General features: G+C 34.9%; 1 protein-coding gene and 1 non-coding gene across 2 annotated transcripts in view; both read right to left on the bottom strand.

The window, feature by feature from the left end:
- Positions 1 to 14,458, bottom strand: part of DACH2 (dachshund family transcription factor 2) — an 878,628-nt gene that overhangs the window by 192,387 nt on the left and 671,783 nt on the right. The gene's annotated exons all lie outside the window — the stretch shown is intronic.
- Positions 9,105 to 9,184, bottom strand: LOC131822395 (small nucleolar RNA SNORD55/SNORD39). The gene has a single exon (XR_009350254.1). It is a non-coding gene; the product is annotated as a small nucleolar RNA SNORD55/SNORD39 (small nucleolar RNA).

Here is a 14,458-nt window from a genome sequence, read left to right as displayed (position 1 = left end):
GGCAGATTAGTAATAATAAAAAAGTATCCTATAGTGGGACACAAAATATTCCTTTGAATACATTTTTCAAACAAAGAAATAAAATATTGTGTAAAATTATTTAATGTTAATCATTTAACTGCTGTTTTTTTTAATGTATCAGGCAAATGTTTCAAAAACATGATTATACATTCTACAATAAGAGCTAGATGATCCTTAGTCATCTTTAACAAGTTTTATTTTATCAGGAACAGTGCAATAGTTAAAAAAGTTTTAGAACCTTTTAGTTATGTTTCATTATTCATTTTCAAAATTCAGCAATATATAGACGTACAAAATTGATCTTAAAATAATACAATTTATGTTTGGAATTTTTAATTACAATTGAAATTTTACATCATTGAATTATTTGAATTGCTCTCTTCATGGTATGTATGATATGCTCAGAAAAGAAGAATAGAATTTAAACAAATTAGTCTACTTTGCCCATTCAGTTGCATAAATCAATTTATCTTTAGAATGGGATTCTCTATTGTTTTTAGTCTACTAAATCCCAACACAAAACCAGCATTAAGCTCAGACTCATTCTTGTAAGAATGAAAGGTTAAATATGCACTAACACACCACACATCTTACCTTTTGAAGGTTGGCAGTGCCGCAAAGTTAGCAAAAGATGTCTGGTACTTTTGGCCAATTTGCAAACTTTTGTTTCCAAGGGTGACAATTGGTCATAATGAATACATATAGAAAAATAATATCACCTATGCCTCACACTGAAAGAGAATTATTTATGTTACATTTTAATAGTAACTTTTCAAAGATATATAAAATAATATTAGCAACAGAGTTATTGGCATTATAATATTATAGATACCTTAAATGTTTGGAATTGTCAACAATACTTTTTTGCATTAGGTTGTCGACAGTAATAATGTTTTTCCCAGGCTATAGAACAGAAAAGAGCACAGATCCAAACTCTAAAAGTGGGAAGAATTTTTGATGCATCAGTGTGGGGACAATTTATCCTATGCTTTCACACAAATTTCCTAAAGTGTCCCAACCTAATGGTGCACAATACAAACTAGCCTTGGAATTTGGGTTTCAAATAAGGATCCTCAAGAGTAAGTTTGGGAAGAAAAAGCTAGATACTATTATTTTCCAATTCAATTAACAGCTCAACACATACATTTTTACTTCATACACTCTTGATACATTTTATAAAGTAAATATGCAAAATTTAAACTATTGCAGAAACTGAAATGAGAAGGAATATTTCTGGGACATCACTTGGATAAGTGTAGGAGATAGAGGATGATGCAAGATACAGTTACCCAAGAGTACTCAAGAAGAGAAAGATAAAAGGACATAGAGATCTGGAAGTAAGAATGCCATGGAATATCACTCGGCGTCAGGGAAATACAAATCAAAACCACAATGAGATAGCACCTCACACCAGTCAGAACAGCTAAAATCAACATGTCAGGAAATGACAGATGCTGGCGAGGATGCGGAGAAAGGGGAACCCTCCTACACTGTTGGTGGGAATGCAAGCTGGTGCAACCACTCTGGAAAACAGCATGGAGGTTCCTCAAGATGTTGAAAATAGAACTGCCCTATGACCCAGCAATTGCACTACTAGGTATTTACCCTAAAGATACAAACGTAGTGATCCGAAGGGGCATGTGCACCCGAATGTTTATAGCAGCAATGTCCACAATAGCCAAACTATGGAAAGAACCTAGATGTCCATCAACAGATGAATGGATCAAGAAGATGTGGTATATATACACAATGGAATACTATGCAGCCATCAAAAGAAATGAAATCTTGCCATTTGCGACAACATGGATGGAACTAGAGCGTATCATGCTTAGCGAAATAAGTCAAGCAGAGAAAGACAACTATCATATGATCTCCCTGATATGAGGAAGTGGTGATGCAACATGGGGGCTTAAGTGGGTAGGAGAAGAATAAATGAAACAAGATGGGATTGGGAGGGAGACAAACCATAAGTGACTCTTTTTTTTTTTTTAAAGATTTTATTTATTTATTTGACAGAGAAAGATCACAAGTAGGCAGAGAGGCAGGCAGAGAGAGAGAGAGAGGAGGAAGCAGACTCCCTGCCGAGCAGAGAGCCCGATGCGGGACTCGATCCCAGGACCCTGAGATCATGACCTGAGCCGAAGGCAGCGGCTTAACCCACTGAGCCACCCAGGCACCCCATAAGTGACTCTTAATCTCACAAAACAAACTGAGGGTTGCTGGGGGGAGGGGGGTTGGGAGAAGGGTGGGTGGGGTTATGGACATTGGGGAGGGTATGTGCTTTGGTGAGTGCTGTCAAGTGTGTAAACCTGGCGATTCACAGACCTGTACCCCTGGGGATAAAAATATATGTTTATAAAAAATAAAAAATTAAAAAAATAATAAAAGCAAACAAACAAACAAAAGAATGCCATGGAAGCGTTAGCTTCATAGTTTTGTCCACTTTCCCCTTCTCTGTCACTGACCAAAGGGATCAAATTTGTGGTTATTCCATTGAATTCAGCATCTACTGTGTATGTGACAGAAATATCCACTCCCTATGCAGGGATATGTTATAGAAAAGGTCAAAGATAGGGGCACCTGAGGGCTCAGTGGGTTAAGCTGCTGCCTTCAGCTTGGGTCATGATCTCAGGGTCCTGGGATACAGCCCTACATTGGGCTCTTTGCTCAGCAGAGAGCCTGCTTCTCTCTCTCTCTCTCTCTTTCTTTTTCTGTCTCTCTCTGCCTGCCTCTCTGCCAACTTGTGATCTTTCTCTGTCAAATAAATATATAAAATTAAAAAAAAAAAAGAAAGAAATCATCAAAGATAAATCCACTAGCTCTTGTAAGAAACTCTTTGGCTTGATGGTAAGATAAACTAAAGTGGCCTATTTTATTATTTTATATTTCACTTTAAAGGTTGTTATTTATTCATTATTTATTTCACCCATTGAATCTTTGTAATAGTATTTATGGATCATACGCTTCTGAAGAGAAAATTCATAAAAATATACTTTTTATGTAAATATTTTGGAAACCAACAAATGTGTTGATCAAATGAAAAAGAATTTCAGATTTCTAATATTGATATTTTGTAAATGATGCAAAAATGCTTTTTATTCTGTTTTATTTTTCCCAAATAAAGAATTTAAATGTTTCCTCACTCACGTGTTTTTTTTTTTGATGTTCACTTTGTTTTCCAGTTTTAAAAACATATTTTCATTTCAGAGATAGAAACAATAAGTACTGCACAGTCTGTCACTTGATAGAAAAGAAAAATGGTATTATATCTTTGGATACAGAATATGTGTTCTTTGTTTCAAATTAAAATAGGCCATTTATTATCATAAATATCATGACAAAAAGGATTTCATGGCTACAGTGTTCAGTGGGAATACACTATCTAAAAATATATTAATCTTTTGAGATGTGAACACCTGCACCTTTGTATTTTTTCTTTAAAATATGCATTACATTTTTACTCTGTACCAACTTGATTATCTTTATAAAAATATTAACAGCTTGCATCCTTATACCAATGGCCAGTTACAAATTCCAAATATATTGTCACGTTTCTTATGAGCAATGCCATCTGTTAGAGGTGGCATTTCATGCCTATTTACTCTGACTCCCTCCAAGAATTCATCTGCCACTATCTAATGCTGCCTGAATAAAGCAGATTAAGACTCTGATACAACAGAGACTATTGATAATTTGGTATAACTGGGAAGAAATGAAGATAAATGAGGCTTAGGATGGAGAGGCAATTAGTTGAGCTGCCTGTACAGCTGTGTTCTCAGCCTAGCTCCCCAGGCCTTTTCTTCAGTGAGGTATGTGCAAATTAACCATAATGACAAATACACACTTCCCAAAGCTCTTGAACTTTGTAAAACTTGAGAATTCACTTTTCACTTCTGATAACTGAGTTGTTTGGCAAAGTTGCTTTAACATGATCTCTTAAATGTCCACATCACACAAGACTATTGCACCTGCTATATTTTAGGAATAATCCACCTTATTTCCTTGTTTTCGGTTGATGCCAGGCTACTGTTTACAACCTTAATACATTGAGGATCTAGAGCCAATTTTGCCTTAATTGTGGTCCAGCGTTTAGGACAGAATGGCAATGCTTTCTTTTTTACATGATTAGAAGCCAAGAGACAATGAAAAGAAGCTTCTCTTTTAATTTTAGGAATATAGTCTGCATATAGCATCCTTTTTGAGGGTGAAAATGTAGGGCCAGCTATACTAACCAACTCTAATGGATCTTTAGAGATTGGCAAAATGAATATTTTCATGGATTAAATTTACATATTTACATTAAGGTCATTATTATTATGCTTCCTAAATGAAAATGGCAACTCAGTAAAAATTAACCACAAAAAAATATTAAGGCTCTGAGTAACTTAACCCTAAGATCCCTTTTCCTAACCACAAGATGTTATCATAGGAACTAAATATTTTGAAGTCTGTCATTTTAGTTGGTAGATTTTCCTCTATTTTGTCATTGAAATTATTCTTATTATTTCTTGTGTTTAATAAAAAATTATATCACTATGTGTCTCTCTATTGTCAGTCCTTGTGAGAAAACAATAAATCTGCACTAACAGATTTTGAATATGTAACTGTACTAATAGACTGTAAGGCTATGGATTTCTCCCCACATTACAAAAAGGATGCATCAAGAAAATAAACATTTCCTCAATTTTGATTTGTTTCACTCAAATAAGAAACTAGCCTAAAATTATTTATGTCAAAACAAACAGCATACTAATTTCAAATGCTTGTCAACTCAGGCAAACGTGTCTAGTATGATGACTCTATATTTATATCCTTATTTCTTAAATATAGCCACATTATCCTTTTGATACCTTCTATCTGATCCTCCCAAAATGGTAGCCATTAGTCAAATATAGTTATTTATATTATTTAAATAAATAAATTAGTAATTCAATTCCCCAATCACACTAGCCACATTTCAAGTACTATATCAGTTACATGTGAATAGTGATTATCATATGGGACAGCATGGAAAATAATTTTTACCATTACAGAAAATTCTGTTGGTCAGTACTGGTCTCTATTTCAGACTTACTATTTCCCCATTAACACAGATTAGTGAGATTGAGCTTTGGGCAAAACTACAAATTTAAGAACAGATAAATCAAATACTGAATCTTCAATTTATAAAAGAGTTCAGGAGATGACTGAACGGCTCAGTTGGTTAAGAGTCTGACTCTTGATTTTGGCTCAGGTCATGATCTCAGGGTCATAGGATTCGGCCCTGTGTTGGGCTCCACCCTCAGCACAGCATCTGCTTGTCCCTCTCCCTCTGCCCCCCCATAAATAAATAAAATCATTTTAAAAAAGAATTCAGAATTCCTTTAATTTCTTCAGTAGGAGAGAAAGAAACTCCAGTTTAAATAACCTCAGTTGATAAACAATTAGAAACATATTATGGTGTGTTCACAAACCAAAAATGTCTTTTTGAGACTTTAGAAAACATTAGCAAAGGTTATTCTTTTTTCCTTATGCTGTGTCTTTTATTCCTATGAGTTACTCATTTCCATTACTGGAAGCCTGTATCTCTCTTTCTCCTTCACATATTTTGCCCATCCCCTGACAACCATTAGTTTATTCTTTTTATAGGTCTGATTCTGCTTTTTGTTCACTTACTCATTTTTTAGATTCTACATGAAAGTTAAATCATATGTTTTTTCTCAGTCTGACTTATTTCACTTAGCATAATAGCCTCTAGGTTCATCCATATTGCCACAAATGGCAGGATCTCATCCTTTTTATGGCTATGTAATGTTCCATTGTAATATTCCTTAGCTAAATCAGTGCCATTTTATCCACAATTTCCCTCAAATGAATCCATTAACCAATATATATAGTGTAACAATGACAAGCCATCAAAAAGAAGTCTTAGATTATCAATTCTGATATTCTGTGATAGCAAAAGAATAATACACTAAAATTTCTAGGGACAGTTTTAGAAATTAATAATCTGATTTGGTGGCCCCAAAATATTATATGTATTAGTACACTAGTTCATCATACTATTTAATGTATGCAGTAATATAATTCCAAAGAAAATCAGAGCACATTAATATTTTCATCAGAATTTTTTAAATTGAGATGTGCCTTTTAAAGGAATTTACTGAGCATTTAAGTTTTTAAGGAGACTCATGTTCTGAGTTTATAATGGAATTCAGAGACTAAGTTACAGTATAAACAATTTTGATTTATAGACAGTTTTTTCTATAAATACATTATTACATATTTTTTATATTTTTAAGTTACAAAGACATCTGTTTTAAGAACTACAGCACCTAGTTTTATTGTTATGTATTTCAACATCTATCATGATTGCAGTTATTATTGAGTAGATAGTAGACTCATAGAATATTAATATATATCATTCCAACCTCCCAAATGATGATTAAATTCCCACTGAAAGGTCAGCCATCCTTGTTCTGCCTCCCTTAGGTCTTAGTTTCCCTTTATGTAAAATGATGGAGTTGAGCTGGATGATCTCACAGGTACATTCCAGCTCTGACATTCTATTATTCTGTAAGTTGTTTCTAAAATTAAATATTTATTTTCAAATAAGCAGTGTAAAAAAACAAGAAGTTAAACACAAAATTTTGGGGAGTGCTTACCTTTGGTGGAGAGGCAGAAGTATAGGAAAAGGGATGGACACATAAATAGATGCAAGGTTTTTTTTTTTTTTTCCTTAAAGTTTCTTTTTTTTTTTTAATTTTTTATTTTTTATAAACATATATTTTTATCCCCAGGGGTACAGGTCTGTGAATCACCAGGTTTACACACTTCACAGCACTCACCAAAGATGCAAGGTTTTGATAATGTTTTATTTCTTTTTTTTTTTTTTTTTTTGATAATGTTTTATTTCTTAAGTTACATGGTATGTTCACTAAAAAATTATTACTATACTTTATAGCTTACATATGTGTTACTTATTTTTTATACTGGAAATATTTTTAAAATGATAAAAAAGGGAAAAATACACACAATAACCTTTGGATACTCCATTGGGTCCTAAGAAGCAAATTATGTAATAGTACATTGTGTTACATGAGTATGTAACAAATACTGATGGGATAGGAGTAGATGATGTGTCCAGATTCTGAGAGTGTACAAAAATAACTTGAAACTGCAATTTCTTTATGAGATAGAAATCTTGTATTTTCAAATAAGACAAACCTAAATCCAGAAAAGTAACTGATTTGTAATTTGTGCAGTGTCATTCCTAAGCCAGCAAAGATAAACACTGAACACCCAAAATATTTCTGCTGAAACTGATACTATTATTCTCAATTAGCTCAACATCTTAATGAGTAGACTTGATTTATATTGAACATCACTGTAGTATTGATTTATACTGAACATCATTCTAGTCTGCTCTTTTGACCATTTAGCTGTAAAAGATGAAAAACAACCACACAGGGGCACCTTGGTGGCTCACTCGGTTAAGTGTTGGGTTAAGCCAAGGCTTTGGCTCAGGTCATGATTTCATGGGTTGTGGGACTGAGGCCCAAAACTGGCTCCAAGCTGAGTGGGGATAGTCTGAAGATAGTCTCTATTTGCCCCTCCCCCCACTTGCATACACTCTGTCACTCAAATAAATAAATCTTTAAAAAATACACATACACCTGTAAAAATCAGTTCAAGATAGAACAAGTTCAACGATGGAGACTTTACAACCTTCTTTTCTGATGGAATACATGGACATTTGCAATGAATTGTGACTTTCAAAGTTGACAGATGAGATTGTGTCTAGGTAGGGATGAGTGATTTCTCTCTCTCTCTCTCTTTTTTTAATATTTCAGGGGATGTTGTCTTTTTTTTTTTTTTTTAAGATTTTACTTATTTATATAACAGAGAGATAGAGGGAGAAAGGTCATGTAGGCAGAGCAGCAGGAAGGGGGAGAGGGATAAGCAGGCTCTCGGAAGAGAAAGGAGCCTGATGCGAGGTTCGATCCCAGGACCCTGGTATCATGACCGGAGTGGAAGGCAGCCACTTAACTGATTAAGCCACCCAGGAACCCCGGTTTCTCTTTTGAGAGTCTGTAAAGGTGACTCCTAAATAACAGTAATAAATTATGCCCTCTGAATGCGTAGGAAAAAATGGACCAATGATGAATTTTGGCTGTCACTGAGAGTGCAAAAAAAAGAGCAGAAGGTCGCAAGAAGTCTTTACAGTTCTGGGGAAATTTATAAGGAACAAAATGATTCAAATATTCCTCCACTTTTCGTGTCAATATTAATAAGTTAAAACTAGTTAAAATCGTATTTCTAAGTTAATGTATTTTTCCTAATACAATGCACAGATTTTAACAGATAAGCTAATGTGGAATATAGCTGATCCTAATTGAATTAGAAACTATCACGTATATACAATTAGGATCATTGAGAACTGTGGTGCTAGAAAATAATTCCATTTATTTCTAGTCTTATCCAACCCATTTTATACTCATATAGTATATATGAAATAGTTTGTCACTGTACTAAATAAAATTCAATTATGTCACTAAAAATTAAACATTCAATGCAAGTGAATATACATTAAACATTTGGATTATGAGACTGTTACTATTCACATCTTTAATACGTCTTTTTGAAAATACCCTATTCCCATTTTTGTTACTACCAATTCTATCTACACCAAATGGCTAAATAGTACTGACTCCACAACTTAACCACAATAAGGGATGAATGAAAATATGCTGGTTAGTTTGGTCATCACAATATTGTCCATACTCTATTCTTTCATGTTATACATAAGAAGAGAAACAGATTCTAATTTGTGCTTATAGTAGCAGCATATTTCCGCTGAAATTTCTTTTTTTTTTTTTAAGATTTATTTATTTATTTATTTATTTGACAGAGACAAGTATTTGACAAGTGGGCAGACAGGCAGAGAGAGAGGAAGAGAAGCAGGCTTCCTGGTGAGCAGAGAGCCTGATGTGGGGCTCAATGCCAGGAGCCTGGGATCGTGACCTGAGCTGAAGGCAGAGGATTTAACCCACTGAGCCACCTAGGTGCCCCTCAGCTGAAATTTTTTAAATGATCTTTTTCCCCACATGCTCAGATCTCCAAGGTTGGCTCCCCCATTGCACATTCAGGAGTTTACAGCATTACCAAGGTATCATCACCAACTAAATGATCATTTGTTGTTGTTATTTTTCTTTTTTTAATTTAAATTCAATTAGCCAACCTATAGTACATCATTAGTTTCATATGTAGTGGTCAATAATTCATCAGTTGCCTATAACAACTAGTGCTCTTCACATCATGTTAAAAGATAAATTTTTAGATGGACAAAACTGAGATTCACACAGATGAGAATTAAAATCATACCATCAATTTGTGGCTGAACTGCTAAAACCTGCTTCTCTTCATCAGTCAGAAAGATATATAGAAAGGTGTGTTCACACTAGGACACAGGACCAGGATAGGGATCAAGCTCCAATTGGAAACTAGGGTAGATTTTATAGGGGATATGAAGGAGGCACCTCTCCTGTGAGAGAAAATCTCCATTCCTTTTTTAAAGTTTTTTTATTATTATTATTAACATATAATGTATTATTTTCTTTGGGAGTACCGGTTTGTGAAACATCAGTATTACACAATTCATGCACTCACCATAGCACATACCATCCCCAATGTTCGTATCCAGCCACCCTATCCCTCTTCCCCAGCCCCCAGCAACCCTCAGTTTGTTTCCTGAGATTAAGAGTCTCTTATGCTTTGTCTCCCTCCCTGGTCCCATTTTGTCCATACCCATTCTTAAAATAAGTAATCACATCTAACATTTGATTTTCAGAGCATGACATCATGAGAGTAGGATATAAAATTTATTTGAAACAAAAAGGTCCATGTAATCTGTGTAAATATTACAATTTTCAGAAAATCTTTCTCCTTTTCCTCCCACACACATTTCCCAGAATTAAGTTAAAAATTAAGTAAAAGATGATCACAGGTCCTAATTTACTCTATCTATACACTATCCAAGGATATTAAATAACCATTTCACATATTGGGAGATTATAATAAAAATGCCTAGTATTCTGTACAACATTTTTAACTTTTGAAAGTGCTTTTGAGCCATTATTCCATTTTATCTTCACAATAGTTCTGTAAGTATCTCCAGGGAAAACACTATCTTATTATCCTTAACATTAGTGCCACAGAGAAGGCAATCAATAAATGTTTATTGAATGACCACATATCAAAGGAAAGAAAAATAGATAGATAGGGTGGATCTATACATGAGTAAACATAACACTTATGTTACTTATTTTTAGGGTATTTTGGCAATATATCTATAATGTCTCTCAAAATCTATATTTTTACTGATGTCTTAAATAGCTAAAAGTATAATCTCACACTTATACTTCCTTAGTATTAGAGTTTTAAAGTTATTTCCTTTCTGTCTTACATTGAGTTCTTATCTTTAGGACTATCCTAATTCAGTATAGTTTGTATAACTAAATTCAACTAAGCCTGATGAGATTCCCTGAGTATTTCCACAAATAGGTGCAAAAAATGTAGATATGCCTAGGCTTTTTCTTCAATTGTTTATTTTATAGACTATTATAATCTGGCATTTCTGTATTTTATTTTATTTGAGCTTTTTTATATTTGCTATCATGACTTTCCACAGATTTCCAACGACTCCATTCCAGCCATTACTTGAATTTTGCTTGTGGTATATCTAGGCTTTCATTGGCTTGGTTTATGTTGTTTCAATTTCTTCTAGCTTTATATCTACTAACCAACACCCACCACTGCCCTCTTTCATTTATCCCAACACATGATATCAAAAACTATTAGCAACATACCAAAATATCTTATACTCAAAAGGAAGAGTTAAGATGGTAGACCCTATTCTTGCATCATCACTTGAACACAGCTAGGTAAATATCAAATTATTCTGAATAGCCAATAAATTGATCTTAGGACTGACAGAATGAACTTCACAATTAGAGGGAGATAAGATATCATATCATTAAAGATAGTGGATGTGGAGATGTGATTTGGGGGAGAAAAGGATCTCAGATGCTGCAGATGGGAGGAAGCCCTGGTCACAGAAAGAGGCAAGAAAAAAGAGACAGAGTCAGAGAAATATCAGTGTACAGGGGATTTGCACAGGGGATCACACAGGGGAGACAATTCCCCAAAGCCACTGACTGTGAAAACAAGAGGCTGATTATCATGAGTTTTTATGGGCAGCAGACTACAAAAACAGGAGTCTTAGAAGTCTGCACCATGGCTGACATTGAGCCTTGTGGGCACAGCACTGCTCCTGTGGAGGAGGGCAGAGGCCCAGGAGCAGATGTTGTCATTAGAGACTCCCCTGGGAGGTACTGGGAGAGACAGTTCCCACTTCTATGAGTGTATTTGGGAAAGATAGTATTGCCTTTCAGGAAAAAAAGAGTGGATGGGCGCCATTGCACTACCTCACCCCTTAAGTTTAGGAGTAGAGACACCTGAGGAGGGCTGCTAACCTGCACTCAGGCATTTTGCTATGCTTTACTCTAAACTCAACTCCTGCACATTGGTGCAACTGCCCTTCTGGAATAAACTGGCACCAGCCCCAGTGTGGCAAGTCCCTCTCCTAGAAGGCCAGCATGGATCCTCACTGCACCAGGTCCCTAAAGCTTGGCGTTTTGAGACTCAGTCTGTGTTTCTGAGATAAAACACAGGTGTACAGTGATGCAAGGTGGGCAGATGGCCCAGACATAAAAAGGGTGAAAGCAGGGATCTAAGATGTATGTGGGAAACATGAGTAAAGTTTATTTAATCTTCTATGAGGGCTTTCTGGACAGTGGACAAAAGCAAAAGATGAGGGAGAGGGCTGGTGTGATTTTTCTCTCCCACCCATCAACACAGACTGACTTCAGTAAGCAGAACAGCACCAGAAGAGAACAGTGGAGTTTTCCCCATCTGTGCACTGCAGGTGTTTCTTTACTAGGACAATTGTGAGAACCAAAGCAACAAGCCCATATCCCAGAAGAACAGCACAAACACCCTGCACACATGAAGTTTACTAACCACAGTCAAACACAGCAGCAGAGTGCACACAGCATACACCAGAGACACTTCTTGAAGCACTGGGCACTGGACAATATATGGCCTCTTCTTAATAAAGTCATTACTCTCAGGAGCATGAAACAAAACATGCTTTCCTAACACAGAGAATAAGACAAAAACCTAGACAAAATGTCAAGGGAGGAATCATCCCAAAGAAAGACCAATAAAAGATCATCACCAGGGATCTAATTAAAACAGATATAATATTTGTGATCCAGAATTTAAATCAGCAATCTTAAGATTACTAGCTGGGCTTGAGAAAAGCATTCAGGATAAAAGAAAAAATGCTATAACTAAGGTGAAACTGACTAGATGTAATGACCATAAGGATGGAAGGAGAAGAGAAATGAATAACTGATATAGATTATAAGATTATGCAAAATACTGAAAAGAAGATGGAAAGAAAAATATTAGATCATGAATGTAGACTTAGAGAAGTCAATGACTCCATAAAGATTAATAGCATTTAGATCATAGGAATCTCAGAAGTAGAAGAGAGGGAAAAAGAAGTAGAAGGTTTAGTTGAACAAATTGTAGCAAAAAAATTCCCTAATCTGGGGAAGGAAACAAATATTCCAATCCAGGAGGAAGAGAGAACTCCCATCAAAATCAAGAAAACAGGAAAACATCAAGAATATCCTATTAAAACCTGCAAAATACAGAGATAAGAAAAAACTCCTAAAAGCAGCAAAAGAAAAGACATACCTAAATTACAAGGGAACACAATTAAATTACCAGTAGATCTTTCCACAGAAACTTGGCAGGCAAGAAGAAAGTGGCATGATATATTCAATACGCTGAATGGGGAAAATATGCAGACAAGAATATTCTCTCCAACAAGGTTGTCATTCATAATAGAAAAAGAAATAAGGAGTTTCCCAGGCAAACAAAATCTGAAGAAGTTCATGATTATTAAATCAGCACGTCAAGAAATATTAAAGGTAGCCCTTTAAGTGATAAAGACCAAAAGCAACAAGGACAAGAAAAGAACAGAGAAAATCTCCAGAAAAACCAACTTTACAGGTAATACAGTGGCAATATATTCATATCGATCAACAATCACTCTGAGAGTAAATAGACTTAATCTTCCAATCAAAAGATGTAGGGTATCAGAACGGGGAAAAAAAAAGAACAATCTATATGCCATAATAGACTCATATTAGACCCAAAGACACCAACAGATTTAAAGTGAGGGAAGGGAGAACCATTTATCATGCAAATGGACCTCAAAAGAAACCTGAAGTACCAATACTTATGTCAGACAAACTATATTTTAAATCAAAGACTGTAATAGGAGATGAAGAAGGGCACTATATCAAAATAAAGGGATATATCCAATAAGATCTAACCATTGTAAATGTGTATGCTCCCAACTTGGGAGCACCCAAATATATAAAACTAATAACAAACATAAAGAAACTCATTGATAATAATACAATAATAGTAGCTCTTTAACATCACACTTACTTCAATGGGCAGATCATCTAAAAAGAAAATCAACAAGGAAACAAGGGCTTGGAATCACATGCTTGACCAGATAGTCGTAACAGATGTGTTAAGAATACTTCATCCTAAAGTGGCAGAATACACATTATTTCAGAGTGCACGTTATCCAGAATAGATCACATATTGGATCACAAATCAGGCCTCAAGATATAAAAAAAGATTGAGATCATGACATGCATATTTCCAATCACAATGTTATGAACATGAAGTCAGGCTTGAGAAAAAAAAATTGGAAAGACCACAAATATATGGAGGGTAGGGAACATCTTACTAAAGAATGAGTGGGTTAACCAGGAAGTAAAGAAGAAATTTTAAAAAGACATGGACATAAGTTAAAATGAAAACTAATGGTACACAACCTTTGGGATGCAGCAAAAGTGGTCCTAATAGGAAGGATATAGCAATACAGTTCTACCTCAAGAAGCAAGAAAAGTCCGAAAATGCAACCTTAGACTTAAAGGAGCTAGGAAAAGAACAACAAATGAAGCCTAAATCCAGCAGAAGGAGGGAAATAATAAAGATTAGAGCAGAAATAAAGATGTAGGAAAAAAAAATACTAGAACATATGAGTGAAACTAGGAGGTAGCTCTTTGAAAGAATTAATAAAATTGATTAACCCATAGCTAGACTTGTCAAAAGAGAGAGAGAGAGAGAGAGAGAGAGAGAAAGGACACAAATAAATAAAATCACAAAATATAGAGGAGAGATCACACCAACACCACAGAAATACAAACAATTATAAGAGAAATTATGAAAAATTATATGTCAATGAATTGGATAATTTGGAAGAAATGGACAAATTCCTGGAAACATACAAACTACCAAAGCTGAA

Source organism: Mustela lutreola, chromosome X, assembly GCF_030435805.1.
Source record: "Mustela lutreola isolate mMusLut2 chromosome X, mMusLut2.pri, whole genome shotgun sequence".
In the NCBI taxonomy this organism is placed as follows: domain Eukaryota; kingdom Metazoa; phylum Chordata; class Mammalia; order Carnivora; family Mustelidae; genus Mustela; species Mustela lutreola.
This window is presented reverse-complemented; position numbering and strand designations above follow the sequence as displayed.